The following is a 13,471-nucleotide window of genomic DNA, read 5'->3' on the forward strand; positions in this document are numbered from 1 at the left end:
TATTTGTAAGTGTATACATTGTCAAAAATTCCTGCATACAGTGAATACATTAAATAAAAAAACAATACAATATAAAACCAAACAACCTTAAATGATAAAAGAAAGCACATCAAAGAAATTGTATTTGAAATATTAAAAGTATATATTCCCATGGTAAATAGTTTATCATCACTGAGGATATTCAATATAAAATATAAAACATTTAGAAATAATTTTAATACTGAGGTTTCTGTAATACAATACTACACAGTAAAAGAAATACTGATTTAAAAACACATGGGTCAGCTATTTGACTGATGTTAAAGACAGCTTATAATCAAAAAATGACATGACTTTCACTTTGAGATATTTGATTTAAAACACAAGAAAAGGTATGCAAATCCAACCCCCCACTGTCTTTTAAAAATGTCTAAGGTCATGGCCATCATATTACTGATAGACAATTTCTGAACGCTCGCATGACACTGCCATTTCAAGGGGAAAAGCAGCGATTTTGAGACGAATAGCATTGAGGGTTTCAAGGTTTTGAGGTCGGTGGGTGCATACCTTCGACTTTAGATAGCCCCACAAGAAGAAATCACACAGAGCAAGATCAGGCCACCCGGCATCGCTGCACAGAAAGACCAGCTTCCCTGGAAACATCTCCCGCAAAACTTGCATGTATCTCAATGACTTATGAGCTGTTGCTCCATCCTGTTGAAACCAGACATCCATCACATCCATTTCTTCCAATTGGGGCCACAAAAAGTTCTCTAGCATTTCAATGCAACATTCTGAAGCGACGGTGACCGTTGCTTCCCCCTCCTCAAAAAATGGGCCTACAATGCCAAATTCTGTAACGACGCACCAAACTAACACTCTCACAGTGCAGGGGTACCTGATGAAGTTCACAGGGGTTAGTTCGAGCCCAATAGCAAAGGTTTTGCTTATTTACGCAACCATTCAAATGGAAATGTTCCTCGTCGTTGCACATGGTGACATCTTGATGAACAGTTTGCAGAATGTTCGAGCACAACTCTAAGGGTCTCCCAGTGCGTTCATTTTGTATTGCTGGAAATTAAGGCCCTCATACAAAATCCTCCACAAAAACGTGTTGGAAATGCCTAAGGTAGAAGCGCGCTGAACGTCTAGGGGACTGCAAAATTGATGCCCTTACAGCTTGGATATTTTCAGGCGTTCAAACAGTCCGAGGACAGCCTGGAGATTTACTATTCAATGTTGCAACCGTCTGTCTAAAGTAAGTTATCCACTAAAGAATTGTTTTCCGATTCGGAACATCCGTTAGGGGGAATGCTGAGGTGCAATCGGAAGTCACGTTGAGTAGTGATGGATTAATGGTTTCTGAAGAATGCTTCAATAGTGAAATGTGCAGACCAAGGCATGTTGGCGACTAAAAACTACAAGGGATTGCCTATCAAAGGACCCCCCACCCCAACCCGCTCAGCTGCCTCTACCTCACACATTGACCTTGAGAAATGTGGTACTTCAATTTTGCTCACCCTGTATTATTTCAGCAACAAAGGCTACTGGGCTGGAGTTTAGCAGTTTAATCAATGAAGATCTATCAGGCCCAACCAAAAAGGAAATAAAATAAGAATCGCTCAATGTAAAAATGCTTTTTTCTGCGTTTAATGATGGCAAAACTTCAGGATCTCATATTCAATTACTATCAGTGTGATTTTGTTGAATACTGAAAGGCATTTTTGGATGTTCACAGAGTTATGGAGGAATATCTAATATATTTGCAATTGCAAGACATGAATCAATACTTGAGAACACTCTTGCCTCAAGTTTAAAGGTTTTAATTTTCATGTTTCAAACCCAGTCCCATCACCTCCATTTTAAAATGGACATACACACACATATATATTATATATGCATACACATATACATATATATACGTACACATAAAGCCTCACTTTAGAACACAATTTCATGTAGAAAATATATACGATGATAGTGAATAAGTGACTTGGAAATAATACCAAAATTACCCTTTAATGCACAATTACATTCATCAGCCATAGTTTAGGACAACACATTTTAAACTAAAAAGCTGTAAATACACTATCACGCCTTCATTCATTTTCCTCACTAGAGTACAACTGCAATGTTTTGGTGAAGAGATTAGCTTAGGAGTCAAAACGGATTACTATGCCTACTCCACTAATTTTGACATATGTGGGTGATACCCTCTCAATGAATCCTTTTCCCAGTGTCACCTGGGAAACATCCGCCATAAAAGAATGACCTGCAATAGCACTTAATGTAGCTCAGTGCCAATGACTTGAACCAAATAAATTTAACAAAAATATACTATCAGCTATACAAGGGAACTCAAAACTTAACAGGTGAACAACCAACGACCCATCTATGGATACAACATGGATGTTTTAAACTGAGCCTTTAGTTTCTGTAGACAGTTTAAATAAATTTATTAAAAGTGGATGAAAACTGTATAAAGTATCCTACAGTGTAACTAAGGATTAGCATGAATTAAAAAAAATTGATGGCATCTTTGACTTGTAAGAGCTGAAAAATTAGTGGCAGAGTCAATCACTAAAAAGGCTGCTTTTGTGCTGGGTAATGAAAAGATGCTTGCTGTCCACATGCAGTACCATCTGTTCTCTAAGTAATCTTGACAATCATACATACTATACTTGGAGTAAAAGCATCTGAAATATACAATTTCCATGAGTGTGGATGCTCTACAAAACTTATTGTTTTCAGAGTCAACAAAAAAGCACATACTACAGACCCACAAACATACATTTTACTCACAGCAAGTCAGAGAAGAAATGCTCACAGAAAAACAAAACACGAATAACCGATACAGCTCAGCTGATCGTCATTGCTATGACATGCAAGGAGCATGTTACAGTAAAAAAAAAATTGACACTTTACCACGGTAAAAAAAAGATAATATCCTGCAAAATAATAAACTACACACCTGAGCCTCTTGTCTGGGTGGTGAACTTGAAGTTAAGGTGAGAGTGCCCAGAAGTCTAGATGGACTGTATCATTGAAAAGTAGTCCTCAAAACCACCAACTTCAGAACAGGTGAAGAAAACTGGAAAAAAACAAAAAAAAAAAAAAAAGGGTACATAAAGGGAGAATTATCAACTATAAGTAGGAATATGAACATTAACTACAAAGCTGCTGATATTGTAATGAACATGCATAATTGTACAAAATTAAAATTACTGTATGCATTGCCAGCTAAAAACAGCATTAAAAATTTTTTAGAATCCTTAAATAAGCTAACACGGTTTCTATCCAAAATATTGTGAAGTAGCAGTAGTAACTGTTAAAGCAGGAAGAGGACTCATTGGGAATTCAGCAGTAACCAATGTTACTAGAAAATTAAAATACTCCAAAAGATGCGTGTTTTCAACCAAACAAACCCTCCAAACCCGCTTCCAGTTTGCTAATGGCAGTGAGACAGTTGATGAAAGCGATCAAGTACAGATATCCCATCAAATGCTTATAATAGTCTACACTGAACAGATGAGATGTGTGTCAATTAACTCTTTTAGGGCTATTTTTTTTTTGTTTATTTTCTCCCAGGGCTGAATATTTTTCCAAAAACCTAACTTTTTTATATATATAAAAAAAAAAAAAAAAAAAAAAAAAACACACAGCGCTATTGTTTTAACATATCAAATCAACAAAAAATATTTACTTTTGACAAATGTTACTGTCTTGCATGTTGTATGAGCCTGCATACTATGATTTCACATACATATCACATACATGCTACACAGCAAAGTATGATATCGCTCAAAGCAGCCAATTGCATGCATTGCCACATTGCACTGCTTATAATAGGAGTTGCACTGGTGTTTCCTTTTCAATTGTCTGTTGCTGCACTCTCACATATATTGTTAGTGTGTACTGTAGAGAGACAAGTCACCCGTTTGACATTGTGCCATGCCACTGCCACCAGGTTTTCCACCCGCATGAAAACCGTATTGTCACCTCATTTCATCTTTAGCCTGTCTGGCTTCAACTGTAAAGCCATGTGTCTCTTGTTCACCCTCACTGTGCCACAAGCTCCAATTCCCCTGCTCTGTAGCTCCATGAACAATTCTGGGCATGTATAAAAATTGTCCAAATGTACACAACATGACCCAAATGTTCATAGCCCTGAAGCAGCTCCAGCACAACCTGACTTGTCAAGGGACAGTTCTCTCTTTGAAAGGAACACTTTCCTGTATATGTAATTACTTTCAGCAGAAACCAGTGTTTGCTTCTGCCAGTACAAAATCCTTTATGCCATACATTGTGGGCTTGTCTGGCATATATTGGCAAGAAAAAAGGTGTCCCTTTTATTTTATCATAGATTCATGCACAGACAAATCACGGACAGGCTGATAAAATTGTTGGCTGAACTTTATACATGGGGTTATAACCTGGCTCACCCCTTGGGATCTGCTTCTGGTTATCACAAAAGTGAATAAAACTTTGCAGCGGCACGTACCTATCATGTGGCATAACCTGTCTAAAGCCACCAGGGGACAATCTGTCGTTTCCAACAGCAAGTCATGCTGTCTTGTGAAGTCCGGTTGGCCAGTTTGGCTCCCACAGATCAATGTCTGGGTATTCCTCCCACACGAACCTTGCTGTATGTGCGTCGGCCGTGCGAATGCACTCAGCTGGCAGCTGATCAGCTAAGGCGGCATCAGCTGGTGTCCAATCAGCTGATGCCGGCTCCTCACTTTCCTGCTCAATCTCCTGATCACTGTCAACAAAATCAGACTCTGAAAAATCAGAGTCCAACTCAGCGACAATGCGCAAAAAATCGTCTGCCGAGTATTTTCTTTTCTGCACTCGCTTTGCTCCCTCATAAGATGTCCACGCCATCTTGCCTTTGTTTACATTTCACAACTCTCGCACACGCACGGATTAGATGGCGAGTCAATGAGTAACATTTCTCCAAGCAGAGGGAATGCCTGTGATGAAACATTAAGTTTTGTCACCATTAACAGCTGATTGTCGCCCTCTACCCCTGGATGTCAACTTTTGTTGACATGCTCCCTCAATTCCTCCTGTCGACAAAAGTCGACATCCACCCTAAAAGTTTTTTTTTTTAAAATATAATATTTTATATATATATATATATATATATATATATAATAAAAGTGCTAGGATACCTGTCAGTCAAAATCTACTGCTATTATTAATCACCGTCTTTCCTAAGCAAAATAAGGACTTATTACAATGTGCATCATACAGACCAATTTCACTTCTGGATAACGATGTTAAGATACTCTCCAAAGTCCTAGCTAGGAGGATGGAGAAAGTGCTGCCTTCAGTAATATCACAAGATCAAACTGGATTTATTAAAGGCCGACACTTAAGCTTCCAGTCTTCAATGCCTGTTTAATATAATATACTCACCTGCAAAGTCAAACACCCCAGAGATGATATCGTTGGATGCAGAAAAAGCATTCGATATGATTGAATGGAACTACTTTTTCACTACATTAGAGAAATATGGGTTTGGCCCGAACATTTGTGCATGGATCAAACTACTGTATACCAATGCAGAAGCTTCAGTTTGTATTAACAACATTTGTTCAGACCACTTTAAACTAGAACGTGGTATCAGACAAGGATGCCCCTTGTCACCACTACCACTGTCCCTTGGTACTGCATATATCAGACCCACAAAATACTGTGCCTGCAGTCTTAACAGCACTTACAGAATTTCAAAAAATCTCTGGTCTCAGAATTAATTTGAATAAAAGTGTGCTCTTTCCAGTGAATTCTCAAGCATACAATATTAGATTGGACACCTTCCCTTTTATTATTGCAGATCACTTTAAATACCTAGGGGTAAATATCACAACATAAAGCTCTTTATCAACAAAATTTCGCCATCTGTATGGAAAAAATTAAGCAAGACTTGCATAGATGGTCAACTCTTCATCTCACTCTAGCTGGAAGAATTAACATTGTTAAGATGCATATCCTTCCTAAGCTTCTCTTTTTATTTCAAAACATTCCAATATAAATCAATAAATCATTTTTAAAGCAATTAGATTCAACCATCACCTTATTTGGAACTCAAAGCATCCACGTATCCAAAGAACGACCCTACAAAGACCTAAGGCAGAAGGTGGCATGGCTCTACCTAACTTAGTTTTACTGGGCAGCAAACATACAAGCTATAAAACATGGATACCTGGGCAGATGAACATACACAGGCTTGGTCCGCTATCATTCATTCATATATACAAGATCAACCAAGTCGCCCGACCATGGGGTACACACAACAGAGCCCCGCCCACCAACTGTAACCCTCCTCCCACGTCCATCGTTGCTCTCGAGGCATGCACACTGCCTGCTCATGTGCCTGCCCCCAACTCCTCACCAAACACATCCTGAGTCGCTTTGGTCTGTGCTACAGTCCACATGCACCTCTGAGCCATGTTGACTGTTCATTTTCCTAACATGGCCACCGCTTCACATGTATTTCATGGAAACAATTCTTCTTTCAATGTTATTCAAATTCCTGCATCAGGTAACTGTTTCTATCAGTCGGATATTTCTGGAAAAAATGTTATCGACGAAACTGTTCGTCTTGAACTTCGCAACATGGCTGTAACCTTTGTTTGCCAACATTGAGATAACTTTGGCGACGTGCTGTCCGTTGTTCTTAGTCACGAAAGCATAGTCATACAGTCTGCTCAACAATACGCTGACTACATGAATACTTCTGGAGTTTATGGTGGCGAGGCAGAAATTGTGGCGATGTCCCAAATACTTCCTGCTACTATCACCATTCACTTCCGAGAAAGTCCTCATGCCTGTATGTTGCTCTCTCCAGAGTTCCATCTTTTCATTCACTCACAGTCGTATCCCTCAAACCCACTCCATTTGGACAACTGTGTCTTTCAGGAAGTGTTCACCCGTCAATAAATAATTATGCTGCATATATTACGCCGTGGGTCGGCTAGTAGAAATAAAATCCTGCAGTATCTTTATATTCCCTGCTTTGTGCCCCAATAAATGCAAGTTATCGCCAATATACTAATAACCCAATTGTGCTTCACTCACTCAGAATATGGAACCAATGTAGAAAACATTTTAAGATGGAGAATCTTATCTGTGGCACCTCTGCAGGAGAACCACCTTTTTCAACCCTCGCAAATATATGCAGTTTTTAATATCTGGAAAACATTTGGGTTTTAAATTGCTTAGAGATCTTTTATACAGACAACATCTTTGCATCCTATAAACAATTACATTCCAAATATAACTTTCCAGCAACACATTTCTTTCACTATCTTCAAATTAGAAACTTTGTTACACAGAATCTGCCTGATTTTCCCCATCTCCCACCTTCCTCTATGCTGGAAAAAATATTGCTCAGTTTCGAGGACTCTTCTGCAATAAATAAAACCATTTTACAGACCCTTTCAAAGATCCAAGAGGACAATGGTAAAAGGATCTCTCACTCAACATATCAGAAAAGGAGTGGAAGGGAGCAATGCTCTCAGAGAATTCACTCGAGCTCCATATGTGAAAACCATACAATTATTCAACTCAAAATTATTTATCAAGCACATCGGTCTTGCTTAAAACTGTCTAAAATGTTTCCATGCAAGATCCAACCTTTGAACGCTGCAATCAAGTTCCAGCCTCACCGGGTCATATGTTTTGGGCCTGCACCAAATTAACATCATTCTGGACAAAAATTTTTTAAGTTCATTTCAAAGACACCCTTGGTGTCACAATCCCTCCTAACCCATTAAAAGCTGTGTTTGGTGTTCTTCCAGATGGGCCTAAAGTAGAGAAGGACAAACTGATTGCGTGCCAATAGAGTAGTGAAGGCAGACTTATTTTGCTAAACTGGAAGAATCCTAACTCTCCTCTTAAGTCACTGTGTAACTGATGTTGTATACTAATTTAAATTGGAAAAATATCACATTCAGAGGATCTGTGCAGAACTTTCAAAACCTGGCAGGATCTAATCAATAATATTTCAGAATAAGCTCTTAATGCACTGAGGAAGTAGATTCTCTTCCCATTTCTTTTTCTTCTCCATTTACCTTTTACTCCGTTGGCCATGCTCTCTTTCTCAGGGGTGGGGGTTGATTTGTTTTCAATCCTATTTTTTGTAAAAATTGACCATTTATATGGAATGATGACAAAATGAATTAAAAAAAAATAATCTACTTCTATAAAATAAAGCATAACCCGACATTTAAAATACAACCAACCTCTAATACTAGTTAATATTGTCCCCATTGTACTTTTACTCGTAAATATGAATTGGAACAGGCAGATTTAAGAAAGTTATATTAGGTTGGTATCGTTTCTGCAAAGGCTAGCCCTTCACAATTCTGTACTATATAAATGACTTAGTAAAAATTGAAACAACCCTGACACACACATTTATTTTCATATCAAAGGTTTCTTCCTTAGGTTAGTCACACAAGCTCAATGTACAATACACGAACATTGCACTGTACAAGATGGTGTTTGAAGAATTTTTTTTAATTGCTACCTGGGTAAACATTCAAACTATACTAGACTAAAAACGTGCCATCACGACCTCCTTAGAACACTTGGCAACAAGTTAATACCAATTAAAATGTGACTCAGGGAAGGGGGGGTGGGGGAGAGACTCGTGTTACTTACAATGAGAGAATGAACAAAACAGTTCAAACTAACAAGTCATTACAAGAGGACACCACATCATATGAGGAAGTGCTGGCAGAAAGTTACTTTTCCCACAGACCCAGCTGAATAAAGCTGTCAGGACTTGCCAGAATCTCATACTGTCAGCTAAGAGTAATCATACCCTCACAAAAACGCATCATGAATCACATGCTATCAAAGCTACTAAAGGGAGGGAAATAACATATGTCCATATCACTATTAAAATTACGTATAAACTTAAGAGATTGCCAAGCACCCATCCAAGGTAAGCTGGGCTTTATAAATGACTACCAGTCCAAGGAAAAGCAAACTGAAACTGGGATTGTTTTAGACAAAATGGCTACAAGCTTGCTGTTCTGCTCAAATCACTTGGCTGGATCAATACATACAACCAAATTTCCCTTTATTGCAGAATATAATGAACAAATCATAGAAAAATTAACAAGATTTATAAAAAAGTTGGGAGACTGATCACAAATTGATCCCAAACATACTTCACGATTTCAATAAAACAAAATGTCTTTACCGTATCAATTTAGAAGCAGCTCGGCTCGATATCCAGTTTGCTAGCAAATGCAACTTTGTCACAAACACTTCATCTAGTTACCATCAAGAACTACTCAACTATACAATCTCTAAAAGTTGTATTAGTTTTATTCAAAATAAATGACCACACCTCAGTAGCTGTTACCAAAGCCTAATTTAAAGCTTTGATCAGGTACTACTTGCTTATTTAGATACTGGCTAAACATTTCATGAAAAATATCTAAATTTGTACTTTACTTCAAAACAGCCCAAACGCAAAAAAAAAGGTATAAGAGCATACTTTTTTTTACTTTTAATTAGGAACTTTGAATCTACATATTGAAGATTTGCAAATTTTGTGCCTAAATTACAAAGACTTGCTGTTCATCTCCACACTACATCACAGTAAACCACCCTCTTGTAACCTGGAATGTAACAATGTGTTAGGAACTGTGCATCAGGATTGAGAGAGACTTTAACCCTATTTTTACAACTGCTTTAGACTTCATCTTGAGTTACAAAAACCATCATAAAATTATGTATTTAGTATACAAACTTATAAAGATAGTAAAAACCAAACTGACATAAAACAGCAAAATACAACTTTTATAGTAGAAAAGACTAAAACCGCAAAAGGCACATGAAGAAATGTCCGTGCTGTAAAACCTCAGTATTTTTATATTTGTAACGTCTAAATTGCTAATCAAAGAAGAATATATACAAATGCATTTATTTCAGTGTGCATGGTTTAGAAAAGGTAGGACTTCCTACTTTTAAAAAGCCAGAGTTAAATAACAAAAACCTCCACAAAAACAGAATATTCAAAAATTCCTAATTTCAAATTCACTTACACTTATTTCAAGAGTTGAGATCTACAGGCAAAGAAATACTTAACATTGGTGGTAATATCCTAATTAGCTAACCAGTCCCACAGTACCTGCAGGGCTGATTGACGTCAAAATCAGGTATTCACCGTACTTATCCACCTTGACAGATTACACACTTGGATCAGGTTGCCTATTAATTTCAGATTGTTTAACTTAGAAGAGAGGGGAAAAAAAAAAAACTAACTCTGCAATCTTACTTATGGTACCTTTTATCTGAAGTCCTTAAGCTAAATTAACCAAAAAAGGAACATACGTTTCATTCATTCCCAAAACTGTTTATTTGCTCTGTCCACTGAGATCATATAGCGTAGAGTGCAATCCCTAAGTGAACGTTTGCTTAAGAAAAACAGTGCATCATTCTCTTCTATATAATCACTTCCATAAATTGTCTGGATGAGTAGCAAAACTTATGACAAATACTGGGTGTTCTCAAAGAGGACACCCCATGTCCAATGGAAAACAATCTATAAGCATTAAACATCTTTGAACACTTTTTTCCTAATCCTGAATTTTGACCAGGGCAATTTAAATCGATTTTGCTGACCACCTCACTTCCCGCTACAGTTACTCTGCACACTGTACCCTTGATCATTTCTTTGACTATTTCATTTAGTACAACATTATTGTAAGTTTTTGTTTTTCTCTCTTACAAAATGGATGGTATGGTATTCTATGATAATCAAGCAGATTTGTTTAATCCACATCCACCAAACCCACTTGTTTCTTTGTACATATTCAGTATATTAGCTAAGCAAATTATCTAGACTCAAGCCGAACGTGCCACAACCTAAACAAAACAGCATTTCTAGATCTTGTCTTCCAGGAATGCTTCCATTAATTTGTGATCCAGATTAACACTGCTGGGATTTACAGAAGTACCTTTTTCAAGGCAGAGAAAATGTTTACTAGATTACAGCTTTTAGGTATTTCACTGCTATACGGGGACTTCCAAAAGTACACAGGCGAGTCTGGCGATTGTTGAGTGGAATCTCAATTGCCAACTTTGTTGCAACTCAGAGAAACAATTAGCATGACAAGGTTTATTACAAGATATAGCATACAGCATATTAATAACCATTTCTCCAATAAACAAAACATTACAGTTTTGTACAAAAATGCTTCTAAGAGAATGTAAAAATAATTTTAGGTATTAGTTACACAAATGACATTCTAACATTAAGAAATTTAAAACAGCCAATGGGTTAGGAAAATTAAGACTTGGGATAGTATATTAGTAACACCAATGAAGTCTGGTAAACAAATTAAAAATTAAAAAACAAATTAAAATGATTAGCTGCAAAATGGCTGATTTGTTAAGATTGTACACTTGCATACAGTAAATTGTCAGCACTGCTTTTTAGTTTACAGTTTGTGTGTGTTAGAAGTATAAAATACAATTTATAGTAGTTAAGACAACAGAAAGCACCGACGTAAGGCAACTCACGATGCAATTTTTTCAATAAAGGAAGGGAAGTACTACTTGAAGAATTCAGAACAAAGTATACACAGCTCATAAATCAAAGTGATATGCCATACAATGACAATTAGGACAAGCATTTCTGCACGCAAACTTTGTATATAAGTAATATACGTGACATTGTCCTGTGAAGCCTGATAGACAGCACTGATAACACAAATCAGCATACCACAAAACAACATAGGCTACAACTTTGGTCTTTTGCTTTAAGGAGGCCCCATTAAGTAGTGCTGCAAACAAAAACTGCTAGTCCAGGCTTCCACTGCTCTAGGCTCAAACAAGTGCTACTGGGCCTGGAATGTAAACCAAGATCATTTGATACAGCAAGTACTAAACACCTACAAACATGTTCAACTGTACAAATGTGAACTCCTGCACACACAGGTAGGAACACAAAAGTGGCCTTTCTAGTAGAACAAGAATATTTCCCTGATTTCCACTTCTGCACAAGCAGGGAGGGGCTACAAAGATCCCAAGAGTTGATCCCCTACACAAGCCTAGAGGCTAAGACTGCCATAGATTGCCTGCAATCTTTCCCACTAGTATTTCACAATGCCTTGGTCGTTAGCCAGAAATATCTAACAGGAAGACCTTGAAACACTGAAAGCAGACCCTGTTTGATAGTCATCCTGATACTCAAAAGCAGTTCACAAGCTAGCACTATTCTACCACCCACCAGAAACTCTTATTAAAAACACAAAGGAATGTATTCCCAGGTAGCCTGCCAACTTTAAAAATGCTTGGAAAAAAAGGTTGACATATAAAACGTCTAAACCAGAAAGTTGCAACTTCCAAATTTACAAAAACACTGGGGCTTAAACAGAAAACATGAATACCAATTTTAAGTGGATTTAAAATGTGGCTTGTAGCATCTGCACTACTTGAGTGGAAAATCTAATATACCATAGCAAAAGGTGAGTCTCTACAATACATTGAAGAAATAAAAGTGATTAATAATTTCACTCTGAGGTTAATGTGTTGTTAAAAAGTTTATTAGCTTATACTAAAAAAAATAAATAAAAGTCAAGAGAGTTTACCAAATAATATATCAAGGCTTATTAAAACCTCCAGGTGTTGGGAGAGAACCCCATCATTAGCCAAGAGTCCCCAAATTCTTTACAAATGATCTACCTGACAATATTAGAGAATGTGTATATGCTCCCAAAGCTGTACTTTACATTTCTGTTTAAGGCTATCCAGTGTCAGTGGGTATACATGGAACAAAGGCGAGTTGAACTGTTCTTTATTTAAAATTGTACTGTTTTCATTCAGTTCACTCTACTACTTATTGTACAAACCAGAGTTAAAGATTTCTCTCTTGCACTTGTTGTCAGAATCAAACAAACACTACATATGAAACGTGTATTTAACAGTAATGGTGGTCATACTTCGTAGTGTAAAACTTTAGAACACTGTTAAAAATGCTCACACACTAACATATGCACATGGCTCTATTAGCTAGATGTGAAAAAGTTAGCAAAAATAGCTTTACTGTATATAACATTAATCACATTAAAATCACACTAAAAACATTAAACTATACATCTATGCACCATAGAGTCAGAAAAAAGTCCACTTAAATATTCTAGATTAGTCAACAACAAAATGAAGCAGCTAGCCACTCAAGTTAAATTTAATCTAACAATTTAAGTAAAGCTTTTTTCTTTGAAAATTAAATTTTCTAAAAAAGTTTCATTATCTATATATTGTTAGTATGCTGGTTTAAGGAAAGATTAACGTGATCTGCCATTGTTTTCCTTGTCTGACAAATCAAGATCCAGACATGGAAATGCCACACCAACATCATAGAAGTCGTCACTCTTTGCCTGTTCTTTCAGGATTACAAAGGTGTATAAGCAAATAGAAAAAGTAACCAATTATGGTAATGAGTCACTTCATGCAAAGGGAAAAA

General features: G+C 37.0%; 1 protein-coding gene across 11 annotated transcripts in view; it reads right to left on the bottom strand.

The window, feature by feature from the left end:
• ctnnd1 (catenin (cadherin-associated protein), delta 1) overlaps positions 1-13,471 on the bottom strand; it is an 87,742-nt gene that overhangs the window by 52,854 nt on the left and 21,417 nt on the right. For 9 of the 11 annotated variants that reach the window (XM_051932539.1, XM_051932537.1, XM_051932544.1 and 6 more), the window contains exon 2: positions 2,951-3,070. The exons of the other annotated variants lie outside the window; for them this stretch is intronic. The gene's annotated coding sequence lies outside the window, so the exon portion shown is untranslated. The remainder of the gene's footprint in view (positions 1-2,950; positions 3,071-13,471) is intronic. 11 annotated transcript variants of the gene reach the window in all.

This window comes from Erpetoichthys calabaricus, chromosome 10, assembly GCF_900747795.2.
Source record: "Erpetoichthys calabaricus chromosome 10, fErpCal1.3, whole genome shotgun sequence".
Lineage (NCBI taxonomy): Eukaryota > Metazoa > Chordata > Cladistia > Polypteriformes > Polypteridae > Erpetoichthys > Erpetoichthys calabaricus.